Raw genomic sequence first — 17,037 nt, forward strand, 5'->3', positions numbered from 1 at the left:
ATAGGCCGAAGTGACAAAGCCTCCCATTCACCCCAAGGGCCCAGGCTCTACTTGAAAGAGGATGTGGAAGACCAGTAAAGGAAGCTATGTGGGACCCACACAAAGAGTGGACAGTCCACACCTGCAACCTTGATGGGAATCGGGATCAAGATGTCCACCTCTCCAGTGGGAGGCAGAATGGGTGGCTGACTCCAGTCAAGTATGGTTCAAATGAGCTAGAAAGTGGTAGACCAGAAAATAACCACAATAACTAGTAGTAATAACTCATATATGTATGTATGTATGTATGTATGTATGTATGTATATATGTATGACATAGCATGGGTAAAGAGAGAGAAAGGGAGGGAGAGAGAGAGTTCTTCAAGGTTTTGCACAGAACTTTACCAATATTATCTCATTTTGTCCTCACAACAATCCTGGGAGGTTGGGGCTATTATTATCCTTATTTGACATATGAGGAAACTGAGGCAACCAGGGTGAAATGACTTGCCCAGGGTCACACAACTAGTAAGTGTCTGAAGTCAAATTTGAACTCAGGTTTTTCTGACTCCAGGGTTCTATCCACTATGCCACGCTCTCTCTTTAAAAAAGGGGATGATGAGCTATTAGAGTGCAATAGGAGGTTGTTGAGAGAACACTAGATCTGGAGCCAAAAAGACCTGGGTTCAGCTTCGCTTTCCTCTTCTATAAAATGACCTCAAAATTCCCTTACAGCTCTAAATCAATAACACTATGCTTCTACTGGCCTGGTGGAGAAAGGGATCACCTGGACACTAGAAGGGATAGAGAAAGAGAGGCAGGAGGCACAAAACATGACTCTTTTTGCACTTCCTTCTCCATTTTGCCCTTGTTCACAACTAAGGTATGGTCCTACAGACAGTGAAAGCTGGATATACCTTTCTGAGGTCTCCCAGCCCCGACAAGGAAGAAAATGACTTACACTGCAAACCTCTAAGTGTTTTTCTGGCCAGGAGAAAAATGTCTTGGCATCTTAAAAGCAAAAGGCAGTAACTGTAACAGTCATCTCCTTTCTGCTTCCTTCTCTCCAATACAAGCACAGAGACTCTCCAATAAAACAAAAGCATAGATGCCCTGGTCTAGGAGACTTGAGCTTCTCCCAGGGACCAAAGAAGAGAAGGACGTTGGAATTAGCATATATGTGTGTATATATGAGTCTACTCCTTATAAAAGCAGTGTTGTAAAACATGGATCAAATGTAATACTCAGAGAACAGGATAATCTGCTTCACTGATTTTCCTGAGTAACTCAGGGCTCAGTCATCCATTCAACAAACATCTATTGTCCTAGAATATAAGAATTCATGTTCCCACGGATGATACTCGATCCTCAGGGAGTTAGAAAGAAGGCAGAAAGAGACCTACCAGAAACTCCATTCTGTTTTATACCTTAATATCTTTCTCAACGGAGTAAGTCACCATTTCTCAGGCTTAGTAAATACTATACTGTGGACACAGAACTTAGCGGATAGGTTCACACTGTAATAACAGGGAGCACTTATATAGTGCTTTAAAATCCGAGCATCACAACAATCCTGCAAGGTGCTATTATCATTCTCATTTGACAGTCAAGAAAACTGAGGCAGACAGGTTAAATGACTTGCTAGTAAGGGTGTGAGGCCAAATTCAGGTCTTCCTGACTGTAGGCCCAGAACTCTCTATCCACTGTGCCACTAGTTGTCTCTACCTAATAAGACTTTAGTCTTTGGTAGGACAAGAAGAGATCATTGTTTAGTCATTTTTCAGTCATTTCTAACTCTTTGTGACCCCTTTTGGGATTTCCTTGGCAAAGATACCGGGGTACTTAGTCATTTCCTTCTTCAGCTAATTTTACAGATTGGGAAACTGAGGCAAACAGGATTAAGTGACTTGCCCAGGTCACACAGCTAGTGAGAGTCTGAGGCTGAACTTGAACTCAGATCTTCCTGACTGAGGCCCAGCACTCTATCCACTTCACCCCCTAAAAAGCAGAATGAGTTTGGAAGGTAAAGATGAATTCACTTTTCATTCACTCTCATACCTAAGATCTGGAAAGCAACTCACAAGTCAACTAGTTCAACCACCTCACTTTTATGGAGGACAAGCAGAAGCCCACACATCCAACACAGTAAGGATTTGAACCCAGGTCTTCTAATCGGGGGCAGTTAAGTGGCATAGTGGAGTTAGGAAGACTCATCTTCTGAATTCAAATCTGGCCTCTGACACTTACTAGCTATATGACCCTGGGCAAGTCACTTAACCCTATTTACCTCAGTTTCTCCATCTGCAAAATGAGCTGGAGAAGGAAATGGCAAACTCCTCCAGTATCTTTGCCAAAAAAAACCCAAATGGGGTCACAAAGAGTTGAACATGACTGAAAGACAGAACAACAACCTTTAAATTCAAATTTAACACTTCTCAATGCTGCCTCTCACAACCAAGACAAGGAAGAAAAAGAGATATTAAGATTTCTAGGTTCACAGATTTAGAGCTAAAAGGGTTCCTATCATCCAGTCCAACCTCTGATTTTACAGATGAGGAAACTGAGGCCCAAAGAGGTTCAGTGACAAATTAAATTTATTTTCCTCTACAACAACCTACTTGGCAAGTGATCATCCAACTTGAAGGTCTCCAACAAGGGGAAACCCACTTACTTATCTCTCATTCTTTGGATAACTTTAAACTGTCAGGGAGTTTTTCCTTACATCAAGTCTTAACTTGCCTTAACTTAACTTAAGGCTGCTTCTAGCTCTGCCTTCAGAAGCCAGTGAAACAAATTGACCAGAAGCCTGTCTGTTGGTGTCCAGACCTTTTCCCTTTCATTAAGTAATCTCCATAGGAGAATCTACGTTGCGTCTGTTTTTGTATCCCCAGCTTCTACTAGCACCATGTCTCGTATACAGAAGACACTGAATAAATGCTTATGGATCACAATTGGACTGAGCCCCTGGCAGAGCCCAGAGCCTGCCTTGGTGGCTGAGTCACCTCCTTTCCATCTTTTCCATTCTGATCACCCTTTCAGTAACACAAACAATTCCTGCATTACGTCATTTCCTTTAAGGCAATATCTTAATGAGCCTTTTGGCTCATCAATATTTCAATGATGTCAGTGTAAGTAATTAAGATCTGTCAGACAGCATGGGGTCACATTTGTCTGATGCATGATTTTCATCAACTGCATTTTGGAAAAAGATCACTCAGCAGTTTGGGATCATTAGTGTGAAAGGCATTCATCCTCAAAGCCACATCTGTGTTGGGACAAGTTCCTTGAGCGAGCTTGTCACACTGGCTGATCAATTACCATATCAGCTGTTGACACAGTCTGACAAATATCCCATCTGCCTTTCTGAAAGTAATTGTTTTAAGTGCCTAGCATGATGGGCCCTCTGTTAGGCAAGGATGTCAGGATGGCTGCTCCCTTTGCCAAGAGGAAGAAAGGACAGAGTGCTGAGGCAGAAAGAACGCTGGATTTGAGAAGCCAGATGACCTGGGGCCCAAAACCTGCCTGTATGATTTACCACTGGTATGACACTGGGCATGCCACTTCTGACCCCCGCCCCAATCCCCTTCAATTTCTTTATCTTTAAAACTGGCAAATGAGAGAGAAAAGGGGCAGAGAAGGAAGGGGGACTGGATGATGATAATAAAAATAATCACAACAACTATAAACATGGTACAGTAGAAAGAGGGCTGAGTCCGGGCTGGAATCCCAGCTCTGTCTCACACCACTGGTATGATCTTGGGAAAGTCACCGACCTTTCTGGACTTCAGTTTTCCAGATCTGTTAAAAGAGAAGGTGTCAACAGAAAACTTGTGCCGTCCATGGCAGGTCTGGATGATCCTCTGAATTCACATTTCTAGGATGTTTTAAAGGTTGCCAAGCATTCTAGCCTCAAAACAACAGTGTTGGGGTTTTTTTCTTCTGTTTTTAAAAAAATTTAGCTTGAGATATTAACTCCAGGTCCAGTGTTAACAGGCTGTTGTTCATTTGTGTGCGACTCTTTATAACCCATTTGAGGCTTTCTTGGCAAAGATACTGGAGTAGTTGTCCATTTCCTTCTCCAGCTCATTTTGCAGATGAGGAAACTGAGTCGAACAAGGTGAAATGACTTGTCCAGAGTCTTAAAGCTAGTGTCTGAGGCCAGATTTGAACTCAGAAATCTTCCTGAATCCAGGGCTGGCAGTCTATTCACTGCACCAGGTAGCTGCACCTCTGCACCATACTATACATCTGGTGTTACCATACCAATTTTAAAGATAACCAAACCAGACTCAGAGATTGCAAGACTTGTCTGTAGACATACAGTTAGTGTTAGAAGCAAGGATTCAAATCCAGGTCTTCCTGACTCTAAGTCCTGCTCCCTATTCACTGCACTAATGATTAGGGGTCCCTTTCAGGTCAGAATCAGCACGGTCTAAGCAGCTAGGTGACTCCACATAGTGCGCAGAGGTCTGGGCTTGGAGTCAGGAACACCTGATTTCAAATGTAACCTCTTGACACTTTCTAGCTGTATGACTCTGGGCAAGTCAATTCCTTACTTGTGAAACAGGGATGATCAAAATAGCACCTACCTCCGGGGGTATTCAGAGAATAAAATGAGACATTTGTCAAGCAATTTGCAAATGTTAAAGAAAATCTGCTTCTTATGAGAGTTCAAGAGTTACCAACCTACAGACTGTTCATTTGTTTTTCAGAAAACCTTTCTGACAGTATCTAAATATAAACTATTTTCTCTGCAATCCCATGTATTTTATTTTATGCATTTAACAGCATATTCTGAGAAGGAATTCATAGGCATTTCCAGACTGTCAAAAGGATCTATCTCTAACACCAAAAAAAGTTAAGAATTGTTGAGATAGTGGGGAAAGTCCTAGGATTTGGAATCCAAAATACCCAGGTCTAAATTCTTCTATTAATGTACTCTACCTGTGTGACCTTGGACAACTTGCTTCTCTGTGAGCCTGTTTCCTCACCTGTAAAATGGTACAGAAGAAATGGACCCGGACTGGATGGCCCCTAAGGTTCCTTCCATACACAATCTTTTAAACCTATCATCTATGATTCTGTGATCCCTGCCTGGCATCATGGAAATACGTTAGGCTGGGCTCACCATCTTTCAGTCTAGCACATATGCCTGGATTTCCTTCATGTGCTTCTTCAGTCTTCTCCCAGTATTGCCCCCATTAAACACAGAAGGGCCAACTTGCAGAACTGGCTCCTAACCACGTCAAGGACTAACCTCAAGAATGCTTCACTCTGAGAGCTTTTTGCTACCAGGAGTTCCAGGTTATTTCTTAATCTCACATTCTTGGCTTGGTATCCGCGTCGATGATAATTACCTCCTTTTTTTTTCTCCTTTGGCAGTGTTAAGTCTTTCCACTTACATAGCTCCTTTTATTGGAGGATTTTCAAGAGCTTTGAAAACAAACTCTATTTAATCCTTAGAACATTTCAACAAAATAGGAAGGGGGAACATTAAGATAATTCCTATTTCACATGTGGGGAAAGAGATCATGGAGAGTTCCATCATCTGTGCTGTCTTCTAGCTGTTAGCATACCGAACCAGATATGAAGTGTGGAGGGGCTTGATTTCGGAGGGTGCATCTTCCTCTGTTTAAACTTGACTTTTCTAAATGGAACCATAACTTCCACTTATGGGGTCTTTAACTCCCTGTACTCAGTGTAGTCCTACAGGGGGACCATTAGGCGTATCAAGAAGGGTACTGGGAGCAAAAGAGATGTCACTCAAACAACGTTGTCCCCACAACAGGAATACTGTATGTCATTTTTGTCCCTGCATCTCATATGCAGCGACCAAATAGTAAGATATAAATAACTACGTATAAAAATGAATATGCAAAATATAATGTCATTTACATAACATATAATGTAAATAAATATAACATATATGAATAAATAACAGCTTACACAGCATCAAATTCTTACAGAGAATTTTTCTGAATGATATAAATGCAGAAATAGTCATAATTTTATAGCTGAGTCCTCGGACTACAATTCCGGTGTATTTTCCACTATGTCACATTCTACTTTGGAATGAAAAATGTTCAAAGAGTTGGACAGAACCTAGGAAAGGGCAGTTGGTACAGGAGTGTCATCACTAGGAGCAAGGAGAAGAGGAAGCTGCCCCTAAGCCAAGCATTGCCTACCTCCCATTTTTGGCTGGTAGTGGCATGGTGCCCACGAACAGAGGAAGAAAGAAGCCTTTGTGCCTGTGGCAATTGATAAACATTGCATTAAGCAGTTATTCTATGTCAGACACTGTGCTAGACAGAGGGGATACAGATATAAAGGGTAGACAGCCCCTGCCCTCGAGGAGCTTATATTCTACCAGGGCAGGTTCTTAACCTTTTTTGTGTCATGAACGACACCTTTAGTAGTCTAATGAAGTCTAGAGACTCTTCATAATAATGCTTTTTAAATGTTCAAAATAAAATATATAGGATTACAAAAGACACTAAAAGTTAGTGAAAATAAAGATGTCAGTTTTTTTCCTCATCCACATTCACAGATTCCCACAATCTATCCACAGACTTCTTGTGCGTCCTTCTACCCTAGGTAAAGAAACCATTTATTACGAAGATACGACACATATGGGGAAGGGGTAGAAAGGTAAAGGAGCCTTGGTCTAGTGTCAGACTAGACCACTGGTGCCAAACTTAAACAGAAACAGGGACTATACATAAGAATTCTCATGCGTTATGTATTGACTTAGAAAATATATTAATATTATCTCTTCTTTACTGTATTTTTAAATTTTGCTAAATATTTTCCAACTATATTTTAATCTGATTTGGGTCAACTCAAGAGTGTTGTGGGCTAGGCAGTCATCTAGGTAGGATTACCAGGCCAAGGGACAAACTCTGCAAACTCAGATCTATCTATGTCAGAACATTATGTTAAAAAAAAAAACAACCCATAACATTTATCCCAAGTATTCACCAATAAGCACACTTCATATAGACTCAAAATTTTTGAGTTAGAAGCGAAGTTAGGTTCATCTGGTCCAATGACTTCATTTTTCTCATGAGGAACCTGAGACCCAGATAAGGGAAGTCAAAGGTTCCAAGGTCACACAGCTAGCTGGAGGCAGTGATGGGACAAGAAGCCGTATCTTCTGATTGCTTGCCTGATGAAATATACTTGGGAGCCTGGAAACAGCTAAACCTCAATGCCCCTTCCCCAAAAGGATTTTCTTATTCTGCCTCTCCCTACTATCAGTCTTTTCCTTACCACAATGAAAGCTATTTCCCTTATCTCTCTCTCGTCTGTGTTTTAGGAAAATCAACTTCCCTTAGGAGTGAAGATAACGTTAGGGTTTAAAAAATAAGAAAAAAGAGGAAAAGTCACTTGAAGCGAAATCATAAAGCACTGTCTAACTTATAAAGGAGCATCATAGTATTCCATTTAGTCCTGTTAAAGACCCTTTCTTCACAGCACCACTCATGCCCCCAGCCATCTTTATTCCCAGTTCAGTAGCATAGAATACTTCTTAACACTGGTTCTTTCCTTAAGTAAATTTAGCATCTTCATCTTCAGCTGATATCTCAGCCTCAACCCAAACCTGTCCATTGGGCTCTCAATGGCTGTACCACTTTAAACCCCAGAACTAATCCTTTGAGTGATTCACTGCTCCCTGATTAGGAATGATTGTCCTTTTCTAGCTTGTCCCCTATTGTGCTTTCTACCAAGTTGCTTTCAAACATGTGGACATTTAGAAAGATTGATATTCATAGGTTTCAATGAACAATTTTGTACTATCCCACTATCTTATACATATGATAGCAAAAATTTCAACTACAGTAAGAGAGGGGTCATTTTTTCACACTGCCCAGTGTTCTTTCCACTTTATCATATCTCCTCATGATTTCAAACCTCACTGATAGAGAGCCAATCCAGGGAAATGTGAGTTGCTACAAGGGGTGGCAAGGGGGAGCACAAATCATACCAACTTCATAGGTAGCCAAGAAATAAGTAGAAACTATTCTCCTTCCCTCTCACAAGCAACTCAGGTTCCACAAAGCTCCTGAAAAAAACTAGCTAAAACTTGTCAAAAGCTCTTTACAAAAAAAGTGTCACAGCTAAGACAGATAACAGATGGATGCCTATAGCAGAGGGGAAAAGTATAAAACACAACCACTCATGTTTCATAATTGCAATTCTGTCTTTTCATTTACACAATCCAGACAGACCTAGAGAAGCATTCCCTTCGCTCCTAGGATGAGGTCCAACAAACAAACAAGGTTAAAAGTATCCACAGCGGCAATGTATAATCTCTCCTTAGCTTGGCATTCAAGGCCCTCCACAATCTAGACTTCACAAATAGACTGATTCTATTTTAACCAGATTGATCTACTACCTATACCCTAAACAGTTCAGTTTTTGTCTATGTGCCTTTGCTTACACCTTTCTGGACTCTGCTCTCTCCTCCTTATAGTCTATCTAAATTCTATTCGCCCTCAAGAACCAACACAAAACCTATCTCCTCTTTCATGGCTACCTTTCTAACCACTGCTATCCACAGTGCTCTCTCTCTTACTACTTTCAGCCCCTGCTAGAACACTTAACTGTATGAACATTTGGTACTTAGCATCTAATGCTTCCTTGGCACATCTCTCATATTCTCTCTTGTATTATTTAACTTTTTGATGAATATCGTATCTTCCCAATGAGATCACAAATTCCTTGAAGGCAAAAACCATGAATTATTCTTGGTGTTCTCTAAAACACTATGCTCCCTATAAGCGGCAGTTAAATACAGTATAGTCATAAAAAACAATTCATCATTTCAAAAGTAAATTTAAAAGAAAAAGTCCATCTCTGGTAGTGGAGAAAAACCCAACACATTAAAGTCTAATCCAGTAACTGGCATCTTCATTTGCACTAACTTTTAGTGTCTTTTGTAATCCTATATATTTTATTTTGAGCATTTTAAAAGCATTATTGTGAAGAGTCTCTGGACTTCATTAGACTACTAAAAGTGTTGCCCATGACACAAAAAAGGTTAAATGATCTCTGACTTTCCTTTTGTCAAAGAGTAGAAAGACAAGGATACAATGGAGTACTGGATAAAAATTTGTGTAGGGCAACTGGTAATTTAGGTATAGCTTTAGGAATGCAGGCCAGAGATAACCATATCTATGATCCTGGTAAGGAAACTCCAGAGTAATGCTGAATGACTCTAGCATTATTTTCCAAGGAAAATGCCAAGAAACTTACTTTCCCCAAACCAAATGTCAGGTTGGCCTGAGAAAATTGGTATTGAAAGAGAAGACTACTAAGACAGATGTGAACTAAAAGTCTTTTGTTGTACTGGCTGAGTGCAGCTGTGGGCCTGACTCACAAAAGAGGTGAAATAGCCCTGAAGTAATGGGCCATGTTGACCCTGCCTCTCAAAAAAAAAAAAAAAAGCTATAAATGCTGTCATCTAGAGAAGTGACTAAATATAAGCTGAAATTCAGAAAAAACTAGTAGATGGAAGTAGCAATTTAGCAAAGTGAAAAAAGCAGCATAGCAGATGATAATCATTAACTCTTCAGATAAGCAACAAACTAGAGCTTCAGCAGTCGGGAAGTGTTCCAGCTGGGATACAGCTTGAGGAATATGAGTTGTTCAGGGCATGCTGTTCCCTACGGATTTTCCCTCTACCAATGACATCTTTTCATGCTGTTTTTCCTGTGCAGTTCTTTACTAGTCATACATTGTGGCCTGCTCATGCCCACGCATGTCCCAATAACCAGATTAATCTTCCTAAAACACTCTTTTCATCATATCATTTCTCTGCTATTTAGTGACTTTGAATTTATTATCATTAGCATCAATACTTAAAGAAGTCATGATGTATCATTACAGGCACTTTTACTCATACAGATCACATCATGGTGCAGTGAAAATAGTACCAGATTTGGAGTCAGAGGAGCTATGTTCATATCTTAGCTCTGTCACTACTTATGTGACCTTGGGCAAGTTACTTAACTTCTCTGTTTCTTTGTCTTCTCATCTATCAAAATGTGGTGAGGGGTACTAAACAACCTCAAAGGTGTCTTCCAGCTCCACTATCCTGTGAACCCTTACAGTAAACATCTTCATAAGTTGTCCTGGCTGAAAAATTCATCACCCTAGGGCCAACTTTCTGATAACTAGCCTCTCTGAATTTCACTAACTAGGCTAGTTAAGGAGTTTGAAAGAATAAAAAGACTACTGGACTTGGTGTCAATAGACCATACCCTCAAGGAGCTTACAATCGAATGCAGGAGAAAGCAAGGTGTTGGTACATGACAGAGAAATCCAAAGGAGAGTAGTAGCCAGGTGGGAAATTAAGAGATGGCTGGCCTGAGGACTCCCCTTAAATGGAAGCAAACTCCACCCTCTAATCAGAGAAGACTCAAGAACAGAGGGTACTGGTGAAGTGTGAGTAACAAGGCTGACAGAATGCGTAGATGATGTGATTTTTCCAGTCATAGAGTATGAACAGGGTCTTCATCAATGTGGATACCAAGTCTAGTGGTCTATTACTCCAAACAACTCAGCTAGTCTAGTTAATGAAATTCAGAGAGTGTAAGTATGGTCTTATTCCCATGCCCAAAGTATTTCTAGCTTGGTAGCACCTGCCAGAGTTTGAGTTTCACTGACATAGAATTTGAGAACCCACGCCTACGTCCATGTCACCAGGAGGTGTCAGAGTCAATTTTAAATTATTCCACCGGATTTTCAAGATCCTCCCTATTCTGGTCCCCATCTCACCAATTCAAGCTTATTTACCACTACTCCCCAAATCATACTTTCTGTTGTAGTCAGGCTGGGCTTGTTGTGTTACGAACATGCCATCTTCACCCTTACCTTCTTACCTTCACTTGTGTTACTTCTCCCATTTGGAGTGACCTTCTATACAAATCCTACTCAATCTGGAAAGTCTACTTCAAATTCTACCATCCTTTTGACTTCCCCAATTATTCAACAATTCCCCACTCTTCTGATCCTACAATACTTTTCATTTGTATCACAGACAATATGGTACCCCAATTATTTAATAACCCATATTGATAATATGCCAGCCACACACTGTCAGAATTAAAATAGACCTTGATTCAGCTCCCTCACTTTATAGACTAGAAATTGGCCAAGTTTAAGTGACCTGCCTCAAGATCATACAGCTAGTTGATGAAAGAGCTGAGACTAGAAACTTGATCTAACTCCAAGCCTAGCATTCTGACTTTCCCTACTCAATAAACTCCAGTGGCTCCCTATTGCCTCTAGGACAATATAGTAATTCTCCAGTTTGGCTTTGAAAGCCTTACACAATCTTGCCCCCCCATGCTACCTTTCCAGTTTCAATGGATATCATTTCCTATCTTGCATTCTGCAATCTAGTCAAATTGACTTTTTTTCCTGTTCATCACACATGACACACCATCTCCCATCTCCATGCCTTTGCATGAAATCCTAATAAAGCTGCCCCCAGTCCCAATATTCTAATCTCCTTATAGGCCCCACCAAACAGCAGGCCCACTGCCCCACCTAGCCACTCCCCCCTCCCCTCCCACACACACATTCAATATCCTAATGTCTTCATATATGCTTCACTGCTCACTAGAACAACAGGTGTGTCCGTGAACTCCTGTTTCTCACAGAACAGCAGGCATTTCCATGTGATGGGATCCCATGCGCTACCTCTAGCTAGCCACTGCCCCTAGATCCATTCCTCATATTTTCCATGGAAACAGCAGGTGTATCGATGCACTCAACCACAACTACATCCATCTAGTCTCAGACAGGACCACAACACTCAGCCAATCGGAAAGCAGTACCACCAGGATACCCAAGCAGGATGTGGACCCCAAAACAATAGAAGGGACTTACCCTGAGTAGGCACCTGCTCAGTAATAGTAAAGAACTAACCTAGAGTAAACTTTAGGATGTAAAGAGGCTTAGTAGAATATCATCATCATACGTACACACCCTCCCCAGACGAGCTTGTGTTGCTTTTCCCCTTGAACTTGAATACCTTACTTACATTTAGTTACTTTGTATATATTTGTATTATTTACTTTGTATTTATGCTGAATATATTTTTATATGTACTTACTGTCTCCACTATTAGAATATAGGCTGCTTGCAAGTAGGGATTGTTTCATTCTTTGTCGTTGTATCCTCAGCACCTAGCAGTGCCTGGGATGTAATAAATGCTTAATAAACACTTAATTATTTGATTGATTTCTGACACATAATGCTGCTACTTCATATACTATATCTGAATTCTCTCTTTGTCTCTCTCTCTCTCTCTCTCTCTCTCTCTCTCTCTCTCTCTCTCTCTCACACACACACACACACACACACACACACACACACAGTGCCTAAATGGGGGACAGACATATAATAACATTCAATAAATATTTGTTGAATGACATGATTGACAAATTGAACTAAACAATCTTCAACAAAATCTAAAAAAAAATATGACAGAGATAGCATTTTTAAAATCTTATTGGTTTTCAGTATTCTACAATCACTTCCATATAACTTAGATTTTTTTTTCCCCTCCCTCCCCCCTCCTTCTCTGAGATGGCATACAATTTTATATGGGTTCTACATATACATTCTTATTAAATACATTTTCACCTTAGTCATGTTGCATAGAGAATTAAAGTGAGAGAAATCATAAAACAAACCAAAATGTAATACAAAAGAAAATGATCTGCTACATTCTGTGATCCAATTCCATAGTTCTTTTTCTGGATGTAGAAGGCATTTTGACTTAAGATACCATTGGAAATTTTTTAAGTCCTTGCATTACAATGAAGTACTAAGTCTACCAGAAAAAACTCTTGCTCACTGTGGTTGTTGCTTTATACAAAGCTCTGCTGGTTCTGCTCCTTTCACTCAGCATCAGTTCATATAAGTCTTTCTAGGCCTCTCTGAAGTCTTCCTGTTCATCATTTCTTATAGCACGATAGTATTCCATTACATTCATATACCACAGTTTATTCAGTCATTCCCCAGTTGATGGGCATCCCCTAGATTTCCAGTTTTTGGCCACCACAGAGAGCTGCTATAAATATTTTTGTACATGTGGGACCCTTTCCCATTTTTATGATCTCTTGGGAATACAGTCCTAGAAGCACTATTGCTGGGTCAAAGGGAATGCACATTTTTGTAGTCCTTTGGGCATAGTTCCAAATTGCTCTCCAGAATGTTGGATCAGCTCACAGCTCCACCAACAATGAATTAGTGTTCCAACTCTTCCATATCTTCTCCAACATTTATCATCATCCTGTTTTGTCATGTTAGCCAATCTGATAGGTGTGATGTGGTATGTCAGAGTTGTTTTGATTTGCATCTCTCTAATCAATAGTGATTTAGAGCATTTTTTCATATGACTATAGATAGCTTCATTTCTTCCTCTGAAAATTGCCTGTTCATATCCTTTGATCATTTATCAACTGGGTAATGACTTGTATTCTTGTATATTTGACTCAGCTCTCGATATATTTTAGAAATGAGGCCTTTATCACAGACACTAGTTGCAAAAATTCTTTCTCAGTTTTCTGCTTCCCTCCTAATTTTGGTTGCATTAGGTTTGTTTGTGAAAAACTTTTCAATTTAATGTAATCAAAATTATACATTTTGCACATCATAATGCTTTCTATCTCTTGTTTAGTCAAAAATTCTTCCCTTCTCCATAAATCTGATAAATACACTATTCCTTGCTCCACTAATTTGTTTATGGTATCAATCTTTATACTTAGATCATGTATCCATTTGGACCTTATTCTTGTGTGAGGTGTCAGGCATTGGTCAAAGATAGTGTTTAAAAAGCCACAAACAAAAGGAACCATAAACCATACTGAAGATACTATGTTGCTGGTCAGTCATTTTTCATTCATGTTCAACCCTTCATGACTGTCATTGGGGTTTTCTTGGCAAAGAGAAAGGAATGGTTTGCCATTTCCTTCTCCAGTCCCTTTTGCAGGTGAGGAAACTGAGGCAAACAAGATGAAGTGACTTACCCAGAGTCACACAGCTGGTAAGTGTCCGAGGACAGATTTAAACATTGTACCACTAGCTGTTCCCAAAGAAAGCTATGAGAAGGTCTTTTCTGAAAGGTTTTTTTTTTTTTTTTGAGCACGGCTGAACTCCAGCTTTGGAGAAAAAAAGACCCAAGTGCAAATCCTAGCACTATTCCTTACTATTAATGTGACCTAGGGTAACCTCTCTGGGTCTCCATTTCCTCACATGCAAATTAAAGCACTTGGATTAAATGATCTAAGATTGCTTTTTAGCCCAACATCTATGACCCTACTGTGGCATTGATTCTGAGTCTTTTCTGTGCCATGATCCTCCCTTTGACAATCTGGTGAAGCCTTAGACCACTTTTCAGAATAATGTTTTTAAGTATATAGAATAAAATATAGGAAACTGCAAAGGAAAATAATTCTATTGAGATACAGTCATCAAAATATCCCAAGGACAATTTCACAGGCCCCAGGTGAAGAGCTCCTGCCTCTGCTTTTATGGAGAATCTCACAGGTTGCTCTCTATCCAGTGCCTGGTGGTGCAACTTTCCACACCCTCCTGGAAGCCAGTTCCTCATTGGGTCCCAACTAGAAGCCTTCCCAGAAGCGATGCCACAGCTTGTCTTTCACTGAGAGAGATTTGGAGGACCTCAAAGTCACTTCCATACCCTGATGAAGTATCAGAGTAGGCATGATCTGGTGTTCTGTCCTTTGGCCATTCTGTCTCCAGCCCAAGTTCTTACCCCCACCCACCCCCACTCCCCTTTCAAGAGTGACTTAAGGTAATATTAGCTCCTCAGATTTCACTCTGCCAAGGGCAAAATTCAAGGCACTCCTAGCGTCAGCACCTGTCTCAGAACTAAAGATTGCTGGGCAGAGCTGTTTCTCAGCCACACCTTTGGTAATCCTTTCCATAAACTCCTGCTTATGCCCATGCCTCTGTTTTCCGGGGTTCAATGAGCCAGGTCTGCAGGCCTGAGAGTGTAAAGTCCAGAAGGCAAACCTTCCCATTTCAGTGACTGTTTCTAATTCATCCAACAGCTGTGAAGACTTCTGGGCACGACAATGACTAAGATGTGAGGCATCAGGTAAAGAGCCCTTTGGAAAGATGCTCCTTAGCATGAGGCTCATTACCCAGTGGGCCATGCCAAAATCTATATCCTTTGAACTTTTCCTAACTTGTCCCATCTCCCCCTCAAAAACATCATGTAGTTCTAGGGCCATCCGTTCCCCAAGCTAGCTTTGTTCTTCTACACAAATCACTTTAGTTTCTGGGTCTCAGGTTACTTATCTGCAAAAGGAGGAAAACAGACTAGAAGAGCTCTAAGGTCCCTTCCAACTAGGAGTTTTATGATTCTTTCTTCTTCTGACCACCTGTGATTCCAAGTTGCATTGTCACCAAAGGAAAACACTGGGAGTCCGGGTCTCCCCTCCCTGGGTTTTACTCCTGGCTATAACACCCTTTGTGAGACTGGCCAAATCATTTAATCTCCAACCTCTCCCTGCCTTGCCCCCACCCCAGTTTCCTCATCTATAAAATGGGAACAATTGTGCCAGCCCTATCACCTCCCTGATGTCACCGTCCTCTGAAAACAAAGGACAAACAAGAAAAGCCTACTTCCCTGTGTTACTAGAAGACCAAAATGAGATCGCACAATTGGAAAAGAACTGAGAAAAGTAAAACACAAATATGATGCATTATTATTTCTACAATTATTATTCTCTCTTCCCAAAAGTACCTTCTATAACTACATCTATATGTACATATTGATTTTCCCAACAGAAATAACACCCCTTTGAAGGCATTTTTGTCTCTGCACCCTTGCACCAAGCACAAGGTCTGGCACATCTTGGCAAGTGCTCAATAAATGCATTTTGATGGCTATTATTTTGATCCGGACCTGCCATTTCATTCCTGTAAGAAACTCCCATTGTAAACTCCTTTTGCCGATGCAACATGACAGGCCAGTCGTCTCTTCACTCTCCACGTTGTCCTTCACTATTTTTAAGCCTTATCACAATAGTAAAACAAGTGTATTTCCAGGCAAACTGCCTAATGATAATTTTAGAGGAAAATAATTATGAATGCATGTTTAAAAATTATTGAATATCCACAGTAATAATAGCAGGGAGAAGTGTGACTGATGTGTATTTACCAAAGAGCTAACATTTATCTAACATTCAATCAGTCAAGTCACTTAACCTTTCTAAGCTTTGGTTTCCTCAACTGTGAAATGTGGGAGTTGGAACCTTTAAGGTTCCTTCCCGCTCTAGATTTATGAACCTATGACCTTTCCAGACCTCAGTTACCTTATGTAGAAAATAGAGAGGTGTGCAGTGGATGAGCTCAAAGGTCTATTGTTCTTCAGTCCTTTTTAGTCATGCCTGACTCTCCATGACCCCATCTGGGGTTTTCTTGGCAAAAGTACTAGAGTGGTTTGCCATTTCCTTCTCCAGCTCATTTTACAGAGGAGGAAACTGAGGCAAACAAGGTTAAGTGATTTGAACTGAGGTCTTCCTGACTCCACGCTTGGCACTGTATCCACTGTGCCACCTAGCTGCCTGCTCAAAGATCCAAGCTCTAAAATTTCTGACAGCCTGTTCGCTTCAGCAGCACATTTACTAAAATCAGAACAAAACAAAACTTAGCATGGTCTCTGAGCAAGGATAACACCCAGATTCCTCAAGTGTTTCCTATTTTTAAGATGCTAGGAAAAAGCCTACATGAGGAAAAACTCGCAGTCTATATCATGTCCCTATCACCAGCTTGCTACACTAGAGACTTCGGGGAATTTCCCTTTGAGTGAGATCTAGGACTCTCTTGGGTGTGCTAAGTTACTTCACTGCCAAAGGAAGGCCTTCTTCGCTCTGTATTGTCCAGTATGTATTTTCCTATGTACCTTTTTCCTCCGATTCCTGTTTTATTAACAACTTGAAATGGGTTTCTTTGCTAATAAATAAACAAATCTGACTCCATGTACCTATTTATTGTATGGAGGATATAAAAATA

The 17,037-nt window shown here is 40.5% G+C and overlaps 1 protein-coding gene and 1 non-coding gene across 3 annotated transcripts in view; one reads left to right on the forward strand and one right to left on the reverse strand.

Moving 5' to 3' along the window:
• Window positions 1–17,037, reverse strand: part of DAPK2 (death associated protein kinase 2) — a 184,567-nt gene that overhangs the window by 125,411 nt on the left and 42,119 nt on the right. The window lies entirely within an intron of this gene.
• Window positions 16,628–16,729, forward strand: LOC140521814 (U6 spliceosomal RNA). The gene has a single exon (XR_011973102.1). It is a non-coding gene; the product is annotated as a U6 spliceosomal RNA (small nuclear RNA).

The sequence above is a fragment of the Notamacropus eugenii genome, chromosome 1 (genome assembly GCF_028372415.1).
Source record: "Notamacropus eugenii isolate mMacEug1 chromosome 1, mMacEug1.pri_v2, whole genome shotgun sequence".
NCBI classification, from domain to species: Eukaryota; Metazoa; Chordata; class Mammalia; order Diprotodontia; family Macropodidae; genus Notamacropus; species Notamacropus eugenii.